At 33.6% G+C, this 14,359-nt stretch overlaps 1 long non-coding RNA gene across 5 annotated transcripts in view; it reads left to right on the top strand.

Annotated features, from left to right (window-relative positions):
* Positions 1 to 12,242, top strand: part of LOC124526357 (uncharacterized) — a 102,336-nt gene extending 90,094 nt beyond the window's left edge. For 4 of the 5 annotated variants that reach the window (XR_006965649.1, XR_006965645.1, XR_006965650.1 and 1 more), the window contains 3 exons: positions 642 to 882; positions 7,280 to 7,366; positions 10,793 to 12,242. This is a non-coding gene — a long non-coding RNA (uncharacterized LOC124526357). The remainder of the gene's footprint in view (positions 1 to 641; positions 883 to 7,279; positions 7,367 to 10,792) is intronic. The other variant, XR_006965647.1, reaches the window with a different exon arrangement.
* The last annotated feature ends 2,117 nt before the right edge of the window (positions 12,243 to 14,359 follow it).

Here is a 14,359-nt window from a genome sequence, read left to right as displayed (position 1 = left end):
AGAGAGAGGGAGAGACAGAATGTGAAGCAGGCTCCAGGCTCTGAGCTGTCAGCACAGAGCCCGACATGGCTCGAACTCATGAACCATGAGATCATGACCTGAGCTGAAGTCAGACACTTAACCGACTGAGCCACCCAGGTACCCCTCATCTACGTCTGTCTGTCTGTCTGTCTGTCTATCTATCTATCTATCAATCTATCATCTATCTATCAATCATCTGTCATCTATCTCTAGAAAGAGAGAGTTCTGTTTCTCTGGAGAACCCTAAGATACCAGTTTTTCTCCTCACAAATTATAGCATAAATTGTAATTCCCAGATGTCACATTTGTCATTTTTATAATTTCTCTGCTTAATCTCTAGGACATTGCTTCCCAAATTTTAATGTGCATATGAATCCATCTTGAAATCTTATTAAAATGAAGATTCTTAGTAATTCTGCATTTGTAACAAGTTTGCAGGTGATGCTGATGGTCTAAGGAACATACTTTAAAAATCATTATTCTGAAGAAGTAATAATAGTAAATAATAACAACTGCCAATACATTTCCTAGCCCTCTTCTATGTGCTTAGGCATCTTGACTTATTTAATCCTCTAACAATCCTATGAGGTTGGTAACATTCTACTTCTGCTGTTTTACAGATGAGGAAACTGAAGCACAAAGAGGTTTACCAATGTGTCCAAGGACATGTAATTGGGTGCAAAGCAAGGAGGTTTTGAACCTAACGAGTCTGGGTTTGGAACTCTGCACACTTAACCACTGAACTCCTGTGATGTAAAAACTGAGCATCAGCTTCTTTATATACATCATGATAAAATGTTCTGGATCTGCTAAACTGTTCACAGTTACTCAATCATTTCTTTTTATTTGGGACCTGTGTAGGTAAGTGAAGAGGCAATGGTGTCAAACTGCCCAAAACACTAGCTGCTGGTCGGAATTGAGATGGACTGTGAGTGTAAAATACACACTAGGTTTAGAAGAAATAGGGAAAAAATAATGTAAAGTATTTCAACAATTTTTTTTATAATGACTGCATGTGAAACAATAATGCTTTGGATATGTTGGATTAAATAAAACATATTTCATTTTATTTTTTATTTTTTTCAAAAATTTTTAACATTTATTTATTTTTGAGAGGCAGAGCGTGAGTGGGGCAAGGGCAGAGAGAAAAGGAAACACAGAATCCGAAGCGGCCTCCTGGCTCTGAGCTGTCATTACAGAGCCCGACCCAGGCCTTGAACTCACAAACCATGAGAACTGAGCCAAAGTTGGTGCTTAGCCAATTGAGCCACCCAGGCACCCCTCATTTTATTTTTTTAAGGTTTTTTTTTTTGAGAGAGAGAGAGAGGGAGAAAGAGAGAAAATGGGGAGGAGAAGAGAGAGAGGAAGAAAGAGAATCTCAGGCAGGCTCCATGCTCATTGCAGAGCCTGACGTGGGGCTCAGTCTCACAACTATGAGATCACGACCTGAGCCAAACTCAAGAGTCAGATGCTTAACCGACTGAGCCACCCAGGCACCCCAAATAAAACATATTTTAAAATGTATTTTTACCTATTTCTTTTTACTTTTTCAAAATGAAGCCAGGAGAATATTTAAAATTCTATTTCTGACTTAGATTATATTTCTACTGGATGACACTTGGGTGGAACTTCCAATACAGGTAGTTGAGCATAGCCCTTCTCCACCATTCATTCAACGGTGAGATGCAAAGCTTCTCTTACATCAGGAAACAAGGCATATGTCAAGCTCAGGGAACGTAGGTGGTCAGGGGTGAGACCTGAGGGCAACCAGATGGCTAACCATGGGGGCTAACCATGTCTGCCTACCTGCAGCCTAAACAGTAGTCCTTGTGACGGTGTTCACAATGGGTTTTCTTGAACCCTTTATTACTAAACAAATGACTGAGTTAGTGTGTCTGATTTTAATGTGAAAAATTCTTGATTCTGGCCACAGAGTGAATTATGTGTTCTTCCAGGATTTTAGTTTTGTCCCACAAAATGAGTGAGTGTAACTTCAAGATTCCTTCAAGATTTAAAATGGTATAATTGCTGATAAACACAGGAAAATCAAAACTCTAGAACAGGTGATATGCTTTAAATTCCATGCAGCCAGGGCAGGGGGAAAGCCATCTAGCTCCTAAATACATGAACAAGCAGAAGAGGCAAACATTTTATACTGGTAACTTCATGAGCTGTAAATCTGTGGCAACCAGGTTTAGTTTTCTTCGCTTTCCACTTTTGAGAGTATGTTCAGAGAGCCTTAGTAGTATATCATGTCCCCCTTTAATTGCTAGAGTTATAACACTCAAAAAAAGTAATGAAAAGATTTGTTTTATGCTTTAAATAAGTCACCAAAAGACAGTCTAATGGATCATAAATCAAAGGTTCTAAGCTACCTTTACTTTTCTTGTGACTTCTGAACCATACATGGAGGTGGAGAATAGTTTAACTGAGGCTTATTCTTTCCTTTTTGAAGTTCAAAGTTAATCTTGTGTATTTAAAAAATTCCCATCTCAGAATTTTAAAAATGTTTGTTTTTCAAGAGTGACATCATGGGACATGTGATTTTTAATAAATTGTCTCATATAACAGATATTTATATCCAATCTTTGGAGAGTGATAGCTTTTGTCAATATAATTACTGGCTTAAAGCTTTATTCTGGCCTGATCAAATACATCAGCACATTTTTAATCTCTTGGGGGTTTATGAGAATATTAACTTGTTTCTTTAAATGTTTTTGAAAACTATTTATAATAATACATCCTAAAATCTTTGGAGTAATTTGTTCAGTTACTAATTAAGTGTTCTCTGGCAGAAGAGTAGATAATAAAACCTCAGAAAAATAATGTCCTGGAAGGTATTCTTCCTTGGGTCCCCATTAATTTCAGGTTTTAGTTCTATGCTAATTTGCACATATGTCTGTAATTCTTAAGTCCTTACCTTAATAATGGCAGGTCATTTTAATATCAGCTCATTAAACAGAGAATGAGAAAAGCAAAGGCAAATAAGTTTTTGGATAACTTTTAAAACCTTGAACTTATTTTAAATATCAACCTGACATTTTGTACTTTAGGGTTTGGCCTCAAATACAATTTAAACCAGATGACAAAAGGGCACATTCGATTATGATGAATTCTTAGCAAATCTTAGTGAAGCACCCAAGATATAATATGATATAGTTACCAAACCATTTTATCATATATTCAATTTAGTTGAATATTTTAAAAAGCCAGTTGGTAGTTTCAACAAATTTAACATGGTAATAATTTATCTGTTAAATTTTTTGAAATAGATGGTCAACTCTTAAAACATATTTAATAATATTAAATAGTTTGGAAATAGGCTTAACTTTTTTCTGCAAGGAGTTTAATTTCGGTGGACTTTTTCCACTGAATCATTCATGTTCAGACTATCATGCCTCTCTTTTAAGTTAACTACTTTGGCATTAATTTCTTTGCTTACTTAAAAAGAGAGGACCAGTTTATTTCTAAAGTATTTTTGTTTGTTTTCCTTAAAAGAGCAGCAAACTTTCATTTTTAAAACGGATCCACTAACTACGTGGAAACAATCTCATCAGAATAAGTGCAAACCTTTTAGGAAGAATAATCATGGCACCAAAGTTATTACAGTAATAATTTATTCAGAAAGCAGCACTTGTGTTTGAAGATGGCTACAAATGGGAATGGAAATAACAGAGAAAGAACAACGCATATTTTGAGGATGAGATGCCATTTCCTTTTGCAAGGATTTGGTCATGCCATAGGCATTATTTCTTTACAAAATCAAGTTAAATTTCTTTATGTGTGGTGGTCTGCCCTCTCCTGGGCCAGAATAATATACAAAAGATCCATTTGACTTGTAAAAAGGGAAATTCAGCTCCAAATGACTAAAGTATCTTTTAAATTAACCTAGTATTGAAATCTTAATGCATATTTATTAATGTAATAACTTCTCACGGACTGTATCCTAGTTCAAATATTTGAGAAGTTCTTAAGGTGTGGTTGTTCCACTAATTTCCATCTTATCTCCCTTTACCCCTTCTCTCTATTACAAAATAAACACAGCTTGCCACTTGACATTTTCCGTGACCTCTCTTTTTAAAGTATTTTAGAATTAACTCACAGGGAATGAACAAAATTCTCCCCTCTTTGCCTACAGATTTTTCCATTAGAATTTTTATTCTAAACATAATTACAAATTTGTTAAAGTAGAAAAAGAGAATAAAAATAAACAAACCATTAAATATTACCTACAATTTCTTTCATAATAACCACTATTAATATTTGGGAGACTAATCCTCCAGACATTTATGATGTACGGTTATATATGTAATACACTAACCTAAAAAAGGGAGATACAGAATACATACTTATGAAACCTTTTTTATTTTTTAACTGAATACATGAAGAAAAGATTTGTGTTTGGCATTTGAAACTTTTTATATTGCTATTTAATCATTGTAGAGTTCTGTGTCTCTTTTGTTCAATTATATAGTAATCTCCTTTGGGAGAATGGCTGTGCTGAATTAACTCGGCATTTCTATTGTTAAGCAGAGCATTATATACAAAACTATATACTCAATATTTTGGAACGGTCTCCTGACAATGAGTTGCTTTGGAAAGTATGCCCAGAGCAAAAACGGAAAATAAGTAGACTCCATCCTCTCAGCATATTATTAAGATAAACCAAGCAAAATGAATCTCAGCCAGGATAATATCAGGATTGCAGTTACAACCACAATGAGAGTAAGTGATATTGTGTATACAAAGTCATTTGATAGATATGATAAAATAAGTATTTGAAATTAAATAGGTGACTTCAAGGAAATTTTATTGCTATAGCTTATTTACGGTTCTTTTGTGATTTTCTGTTTCATTCTCGACAGTTTTGAGGTTATAGAAAATGTCTCCTGAGATGTCTCCTCAGCCCATGAGACCTCTTTGGTGTGACTTAGGAGAGATCTCCTTACTGGTATAAAAGTTAGATCCCAAATTGCATTACTCAAGTAGACTGAAAGATTTTTATCTTCCAAGTAACAGTACTGTATAGTTTGGGAAGTTTGGCAAGATAGCTCAGCTCCACCTAGTCACTTAGAAATCCAGGCTGCAGAAATTCTGCCAACTTAACAATATGGCTTCCAAGGTCTCTCTGTTCCAGTCAGCCCTAAATGGGGGGTGGTGGTGGTAAATGAGTTTTATAAGAGCCTATGCCTGGAAACGGCACATGCCATTTTCAGTCACATTCTATAACAAAAACTCTATCATTTTGCCATACTTAGCTGTAAAATAGACTAAGATATGTAGTCTGTGTTCCAAGAAGAAAATGTAGATTTTGGTGAGCTACTTGCTAGTACCTCTAGTGAGTCTTTGCTGTACCTCTTTTATGAGAATTGTCTCTGTCTTTCCAGGGATGAGATGCCCTTTCCCATTATATTAGTAACATATAACCTTCCTCCCCACCTTCATTGATTTATTAATGGTGAATACCTGACATGTCACCAATGGGGCCAATCAAATTTAGATTCTCCTTCCAGAGAATTAGAAAGTGAGATTCAGAGGCCTTTTCTGTGTGTCCTTAGAACTAAAGCCATTAAACTTGTGAGGTCCCAGGAAGAAGAGGGGGAGGAGTAGAGGATGGGGTGAGAACAAAGCAAAAGAATGCAAAAAAGACAAAAGACATACACTGGATTTCTGATGATGTTCCTGTTGCTATCTTAATCCCTTCCAAAAGTCTGACTGGCTACTCTGCCTAATTCATGAGATGAACTTATATCCTGTTCATTAATTCTTATTTTTTAAGTTGACTCAAGTTGGTTTCTGTTACTTTAAACCAGATTTTCAACTAACATGTTGGTGAGAAATTTCTACTGAATAGGAAAGAATTAGACAAGGTCAGTTTTTAATCCTATTCTCACACCTGTTAAGTGTCTGCCTTTTCAGAAGTGATAACTAACTGAGCTTTCCCCCATCTTCAAAATGTGAACAATAATTCACACTCTTCAGTTCCCTTACAGGCTATTAACAAATAAAGCACAGAATACAGTGACAGACATACTGTGTATGCTCAGTAATTGATAGTTCTGGTAATGATAAAAAGGATGATGATGATAATATTTACAGATATCAAACAACACTTGTCTGGTATATTTATTTCAGAGGAACCAGTGGCTAACAGCTGTTCATGAGTCCATGAGGTTGTGTTTTCTCAGATTTCCAAGTAAGACAAAAACCAAGTGAAATGTGGTACATCTAATTAAGGAAGCTGAAACTTTGTGCCAACTTTTGTAAGCTGTCTATAGCTAAAAATCTCCTAAAGACAAGAAAACATTTTAGAAAAACTCATCCTAACTCAAATAGTGCCAATCATATAACGGGGAAAGTATTTTATTTTCTCAGAATATTTTGGCCAATGTTTTCGATTCACTTTCCAGAACATGATTATATCTATAACTCTACAATGTTACAGTTGCCCTAAAAAAATAGGCAACTAAAAGATTTGAAAATGTATCTGTCATTTCTAAGAAATGTAAAAATGGCAGGTACAATTTAAATCTGTCTTAATCTAACTCCACCTAATCAACTCACTGAATTAACCGTCACTCTCCATGGCAGATGCAGTTGAAGTATATTTAATTCCACTTAACCAAGTCACTGAATTAACCATCATTCTTCATTCTTACTATATTACACATGGATAGATGCCTACATAATCTTGTATGATCACAGCTACTGGGCTATTCCCTAATACATGCATAAAATAAATGCTTTTGAGTAAGGAACATTAAATGGTTGTGATGTAATTGAAAATTCCAGAAGAGTTTGGCACTCGGATGCTTAAAACACACATAGACACACACGGAGAAACACACACAGACACACACACAGACAAACACACACTTTAAATAGACCAAACAGGAAAATGTCAATGCAGCTGTATGAGTATGGTTTCTGCAATAAGATGGCTAAATTTTAATCAACCAAGCAATATTCAAAATGAAATTCCTTAGTCATGAGTCAATTGGGATGGATATATATATATATATACATATATATATACACACACATATATATGTATATGTGTACATATACATATATATATGTATATATAATGCCTATCTCATTCAATCATGTTAAATGAGAGGGGACTTAGGACTTACTATCCTGTTAGTTGATGTTTTCTGTATTGGATTCTTTCTCAGTTTCTCAGTTCATAGAATATCTATTGATAATACTTAGACTCCTGAGGAAATTGTGCTCATTTTTTTTCCTTCTGTCTCAGACAGACCATGCTAATGGAAGAAGAACTACCAACTGCTCCAGGAATGCTGTGGTGTATTTAAATATCAGAGAAATGAAGTGCAGTTGCGTAAGCATGCATCTTATTCAGGACTCTTAAATTACAGATGGGAGTCTGAAAAAGCACATATATAAAAAATGAGGCAAATAGCCATAGATATCCTGAACCTATGTACTTACAGTTTCAGGAAAGGAACAATAGTAATGATAAACTTGATTAAAGAAAAAAAGTAAGTGGCTCAGTCTGCTGAGCATCTGATTTCGGCTTAAGTCATCATCTCACGGTTCATGGGTTCAGGTCCTGCATTCAGCTCATTGCTGTCAGCCTGTCAGCACAGAACCCCCTTTGGATCCTCTGTTCCCCTCTCTCTCAGTCCCTCCCCGATTCATGTTCTCTCTCTCAAAAAATAAAGGAAAAAGTAAGTAATGCTGAAAGTGCAAATTCCTAATACCCCAAGTTAGAAGGCTTTCCCAATGTTGATGTATAATCCAGAGGCAATATTTTATCTCATTAAAATGCTTCTCAATAATAACAACAAAGTAAAAAGACCAAAAACAGAAAAATAATATTGCCAATTCATATCACAGACCATGAGCTAAAATACAGATCAATTTGAAAATGACCAAAATCCAACAGAAAGGGAGCAAAGAGTATAAACACAAATATGAACATAAAATTTGCAGAAGAGCTATGAATGCTCCTTAAACATATATAAAGACTTCACCTTTACTTAAAATATGAGAATAGCAAATTAAACCAAAACTGATATGCCATTTTTTTTATCTCTAAAGACTGGCCAATGTCAGTTTGGTAACAAATATTCTTGTTAGAGTGAAGAGAAACAGATAATTTCATACATAGAATGTTATACAACCTCTAAGGAGAACAATTTGTCAATATATATTACAGTGTTAATGCATATAACCCTTTGCACCTGTAATACCAAAACTTTTTACTTGTATACTCCTATTCTGTGAAATGACTTTTATAGCCTTGTTTTCATAAACATTGGAAATAAAGACTGTGTGGCTACATAGATGATGTTACATGCATACAATTGAATTCCATTTGGCCAGATAAAAAGTGTCCTCTCCCTTAGCCAAGAAAACCCTCCCACTATAAAACAACTAAACATCATGCGTTAAAACATTTCATATACTTGGCTAAGTTTGCAATTAAATAAGTAAATGCCTTAGATGTCAAAATGAAACTAAAGCACAAATTGAGAGCCAAGTAGGTGCGCAAATTCAAAGGTAAGTAGGTGCTAAGACTAGTGGTTGCCTAAAGAACTTACTATTCCTTGACTTCAGTGTTAACAGCCATGTAAGACAGGAAAAAAGGTGAGACTGGTGCATTGTGGGAAGCTGAATCAGAGATTCCCACTCATAAAAATGGGACACCAAATGACTACAACCATAATAAAAATGTTGGGTAGGGGATGGAAAGACCATGTAAACACGGTAAACATGGCTGTATTGACCATGGTTGTGAATAAAAGAATAAAATATTACCTGTTAGAAAATTGGTTCACAGGTCAACTCCCACTCAATTATGTGCCCCAAGTTCTAACTGCCAGTAACATCTAAAAGACCTCAAGCAAAGAATTTATTTGAATGTAGCTCTGGGTTGATATTGTACCTTGACAATGAGAAGAGAAAAAGAGGGGAGGGTACATCCTCTCAAGATACAAGAAATAAGGAAGTTGGATATATTCCAAAAATTAAAAAAGATTAATAAATTACAGAAGAAAAAAATGTGATCATTTCTCTGATCATCTCAATGTAGAGAAAACATTCAACAACATTTAAAATCAATTTATGTTAAAATTTTTAGAGAACTAGGTACAAAAGAAGATTTGAAAAATCTGATATGAGGTACCTACTCAAATGTATAGCAATCTCAATTTTATGGTACAGCATTAAAAGCATTCCCTTTAAAATCAGGAATAAGGAAAATATTCCTACTTTGTCATTTATATTCTGCATATATTTTGGTGTTCCAGCTAGTAAAGTAAGATAAACAAAAGAGTAAATTATTTAGAAAGAAAGAAAAAAAAACTAACATTTTTTTATAGATAATATGACTGTCAACAAAGAAAATCAATATACTCTAATAAATCACTTGCATTAATGAGAAAATTTGAAGAGGTTACTTTAAAAAGTATCAATATACAACTGTCAATTGTCATCCTGAATACCAGGTATTTAATTTTTAAAAGAATAGAATTTAAAATAGAAAAAAAAATCCCTAAAAACCTTATTGAACAAAACTGTGAAAATGAAAATTTATGGAGAAATTCAACAATTTTTTAAAGGAAACAAAACCTAAATAAGTCCAACCTTAGAAGGTAAGTAGGTGCTAAAACTAGTGGTTGCCTAAAGAACTTACTATTCCTTGACTTCAGTGTTAACAGCCATGTAAGAGGAAAAAAGGTGAGACTGGTGCATTGTGGGAAGTTGATATATCATGTTCATGTATGGATTACTTAATATTGTAAAAGTATCAGTTTAATTTATGGAAGTGAAAAAGTCCAAAGATAGCTATAACACACTGTCAGAAGAATACAGTGGGAGGCTTTACCTTAATGGATGTCAGCATGTTTTATATTAAGCAGTAAAACTAAGACATGCAAGAAATAGGCTACTGAAATGGAAAGCAAACACCCAAACAGACTTACACAATATAGACACTTGATTTATAAAAGAAGTACATGGAAAATAATTGGGGATCAAATGGACTTTTAAGTAAATAACTCATACAATTAAGTATACAAATGGAAAAGAATGAAATTTGATCCCTACCTCAAGCCATAAACAAAAATCAATTCTGGATGGAATGTGAAAGCCAATTTTGTATGCTAGTTTAAGACAATTACTTTATGACCTCATGATAAATAAGGATTTTAAAAAATAAAACACAAAAGCAAAACTAAATATAAATAAAAATACTGACAACTTTTACTACATTGAAATAAAAAACTTCTATATATCAAAAGAAATCATAATGAAAATGAAGAAATAAGTGATTGAGTGGGAGAAGATATTTACAACACATCTAACTGCAAAGAATTCATATCTAAACTATTCAAATAGTTCCGAAATTAGTCATTAAAATGATAATTCAAAATGGCATTTCATAAGAGAAAATACAAAAATCCATAAAAATAATTTTTAAAAGTCATGCTAAAAAGGAATATAAAAACAGAAACTATGTTTAGTCATGCTAAAAAGGAATATAAAAACAGAAAATATGTCATTACATACCTACCAGATTGGTTGGGAAAACAACAAACAACAACAACAGACTGAATCAAGAAGTAGTAAAGATTTGGAGCAGTAGAAACTGTTGCAGACTGCTGTAGAATTATAATTTTGATACAACCATTTTTGAAAATAATTTGACATCATCTAAATGAGTTGAACATAGACATATGCTATGACCCAGCAATTCTGCTCCTGATATATTTGAGGTCATCTCTTTTTTTCTGTGTTTCAGGAAATACAAGAATATTCATAGAGGACTGAAATAGCTAAAACTAGAAATAACCAAAATGACCAAAAAGAATGGAATGGAAAAATGAATTGTTCTATGTTTCTTTTGTGGAATCCTATACAGCATTAAATAGGAATGAACTGGAATTACATGTAAAAATGTTTACAAGGCAAGATGGCATGTTTCCATTTATATAAAAGTTGTGCATAGACACAACTAAGCTCTAGTGACTACAAATATATATATGAGTGATAACAAACAATAGCAAGAAGACTATTAACATAAAAAATCAGGACAATGGTTACCTCTGGGAAGATGAATAAAGAAATACTGGGAATGGACATGAAGAACCTTCTGAAATGTTGGAAATGTTTTGAATCTTACCTGAATTATAGTTATACAAGAGTCTGCTTTATAATTACTCTTTAAATTGTGCCTACACATTTTATACTCTCTTCTGTGATTATATCAAATGAACACATATTTCTGATATGAAAACACGTATTTTCCCATGAAAAGATTACTAAGCTAATTTTTAATAATAGAAAAAAAATAAATGAGATGCAATTTTATAGTCACAGATTTGCAAAGACTAAGAAGTATGGTAATGGCAGTGTAAATCCATATGAGCACTTTGGGAAACAATTCAGTATTATCTTATAAATGTGATGGTGCTCATGCCCCTGACTCAACAGTTCCACTATTAGATACCTCATATGCAGGAGACATACCCAAGAAAGTTAATAGCATATTATGTATAAGAGCAAAAAATTGGAAACAATTCGTACATCTTATAATAGAAGCATGAATAATCCTATGTGGACTCCTCTGTAATGATGAAAATTAATGACCTATCATTATGTGCATTAACACAGATGAGTCACACACTTGATGTAAAAAGTATGTTGTAGAAAAATATATCCAGTATTATTGTATTACTGCTCAAATACATGCAATGTGAAAATAAGAAATCATAAATATATATGTATATATAATGCATATTTTATATTATAAATTATAATTTATATAAATTATATATATACATATAAATCTCTGATAAAACATTAAAGAGTCAAATATAAAGCTGAATTAAAAAAAAACCTGGATGATGAGAGAGAAGGAAATTTGATTGGAGTGTTATACACAATGGGCTTCAAGTTTATTGGTAATGTTCTATATCAAGCCATGAGGTAGCTAAATGAGTAGTTATTTTATTATTATTCTATATATCTTTCATATGCATATACTATATACACACATATGTATTAATGACTTATGTATGCATGACACAATCCTTAGTTTAAAAGAGTTATGGGGAAGGAAAAAATAATGAGGTGATACTTTTTATATTGAAATGGAAAATGATTTAAAAAATTAAGTGGATATGTGTATAAGATGCTATGATTAGTATGAACAAAAGGGAAAAAATGAGAATAAACACATGTTTTCCTTATTTGTGTATGAATATCTTTAGAAAGTTACACAGGAAACTGACACTGGGTTGCTACACAGAGGAACTAGGTATTTGGATGACACTTAAGTGAAAGGGATAATTTTTATTGATAATGCCCTTCTGTAACTTTAAACTCTTGTATGAAGCAAATACATTGTAATTATTGAAATAACTACAATTTAAAAATTTTAAATAAATGATAGTATCCTACTCACTCTTTTTTAAATTAAAAGTGTGTCCTATGATATATCTAAATGGGTGGGAAAGAAGAATCTGATTTATATCCTACTAACAAAAAACTAAAGCATTCCATCCCTGGCCTTCTTGCCTACAGGGCATGGCACAAGGAATGGGCATACTCTTCTGTTGCCACACAAAAAAGGAGGAATAGGGGAAAGCATGCTGTGATTATTATTTTTATAAATTGCAAATCATAAGCATGCAATAGTAGAATGGGACAAAATTCAGTTAATGTCAAGCCAGAAAACCATACCAAATGTGAAATTTTCACAGACATTCTCATTAACAACATTTATGCCAGTCACATACATTGGTTTCCACAGAGACCAACCAAAATTTCCAACTGTTACTGGCTTTAAAATCTAACTTTCTAACAAAAACTGGCTTATTATATCCCTGCAAAGCCCAAGTTTGAGCAACACAGAATAGCAACAGCAAAGAACAAACAATGTGAGCCAAAGTAAATCCATTTATTTATGATGTGGCTTAACCCATTTTTCGAGGGTCATATTTTATAGCACCACCCATGATTCTGGAATTTTCCTTCAATTAAAAACTGGTAAATTTGCTAAATATATCATTTAGGTCTCTGAAATTGACAAAGCCTTCATTTCAAGAAAGTGATTATTCTGTAATTTAACATTTAACTAGTAATTTAAAAAACGCTTCTAAGTAGGGGTGCCTGGGTGACTCAGTTGGTTAAGTGACTGACTCTTGATTTAGGCTCAGGTCATGATCTTGCGGTTTGTAAGTTTGAGCCCCACATAGGGCTACGTGCTGAAGGTGCAGAGCCTTCTTGGGATTCTCTCTCTCTCTTCCTCTTTCTCTCTCTGTTCCTCCCCTGCCTGTGCTCGCTCTCTCTCAAAATAAATAAATAAATTTAAAAATTTTTTTAAAAATGCTTTCAGGTGAGACAAAGCCAATTTATTATTATTTTGTTTGTTCTTCAAGTTTCTGTATTGCCATGAAGTTTGTCACTTTAAACTTTCTAAGTAGTGTCTAAAAAAAGGTACTAAAGTTACCAATATTGATATATTATACAAGTTAACCAACAGTTGTGTATCTACTATATGTAAAACACTCTACCAAAAGGTAAAAAACCTAGATGTCTGGGACAGTTGGGTGGCTCAGTCAACTGAGCCTCCCATTCTTGATTTCAGCTCAGGTCATGATCCCCGTGTCAGGCTCCGTGCTTAGCATACTTAAGAATTTTTTCTCGCTCTCTCTCTCTCCCTCTGCCTCTCTCCCCCACTCGCATTCTCTCTCAAAAGATAAATAAAATAAAATAAAGACACAGATGGAAAAATAATAGACATAGATGGAAAAATGTACTGTGAGTGGATGATGAAAGATGGGCAAGGTATATAAATTATTTGTGGTGATATGTGTGCAGCATTTGGGTTTATAGAGAAATCTGCTATTACTTGGAGCTATTTGAATTGCACAAAACTTAAAGGCAGAAGGAATACTTTGTATGAATCTTGGAAGATGAGAATGACTTTTATAAGGAGGAGGAAAACAAGGAAGGGACTTCCAAAAGGACAGAAGAGCATGAGCTAGCTAAGATTGGTAGTACAAAAGTAATGACATATTTGGAAAACCAGAAACTATGCCTCAGATTAAACAGCCAGTTGTAAGATCTCAGAGAAAGAAAATAAATTGAGAGTAGAGGCCGGTGGAAGATATGCTAAGTCATTTACATTGTGTTGTTAATCTGTTCATGGGGAATCTTTACATGTTTTTGAAAATGGTTACTTAAATTTGAAACATATTTTCTATCATAGAAGAAATATTTGGCTACAGCAGATTGGCAAACAGATCTTTTTCTCTCTCCCTCTCTCTCTTTTTTCCAGAGACAGAGTGAGAGAACAAGCAGG

This window comes from Lynx rufus, unplaced genomic scaffold, assembly GCF_022079265.1.
Source record: "Lynx rufus isolate CCGP_SWC_20201006 ecotype Redwood Valley unplaced genomic scaffold, mLynRuf1.p SCAF_5, whole genome shotgun sequence".
NCBI classification, from domain to species: Eukaryota; Metazoa; Chordata; class Mammalia; order Carnivora; family Felidae; genus Lynx; species Lynx rufus.
Note: the sequence above shows the minus strand (reverse complement) of the source record. Positions and strands in the feature narration are given on the sequence as shown.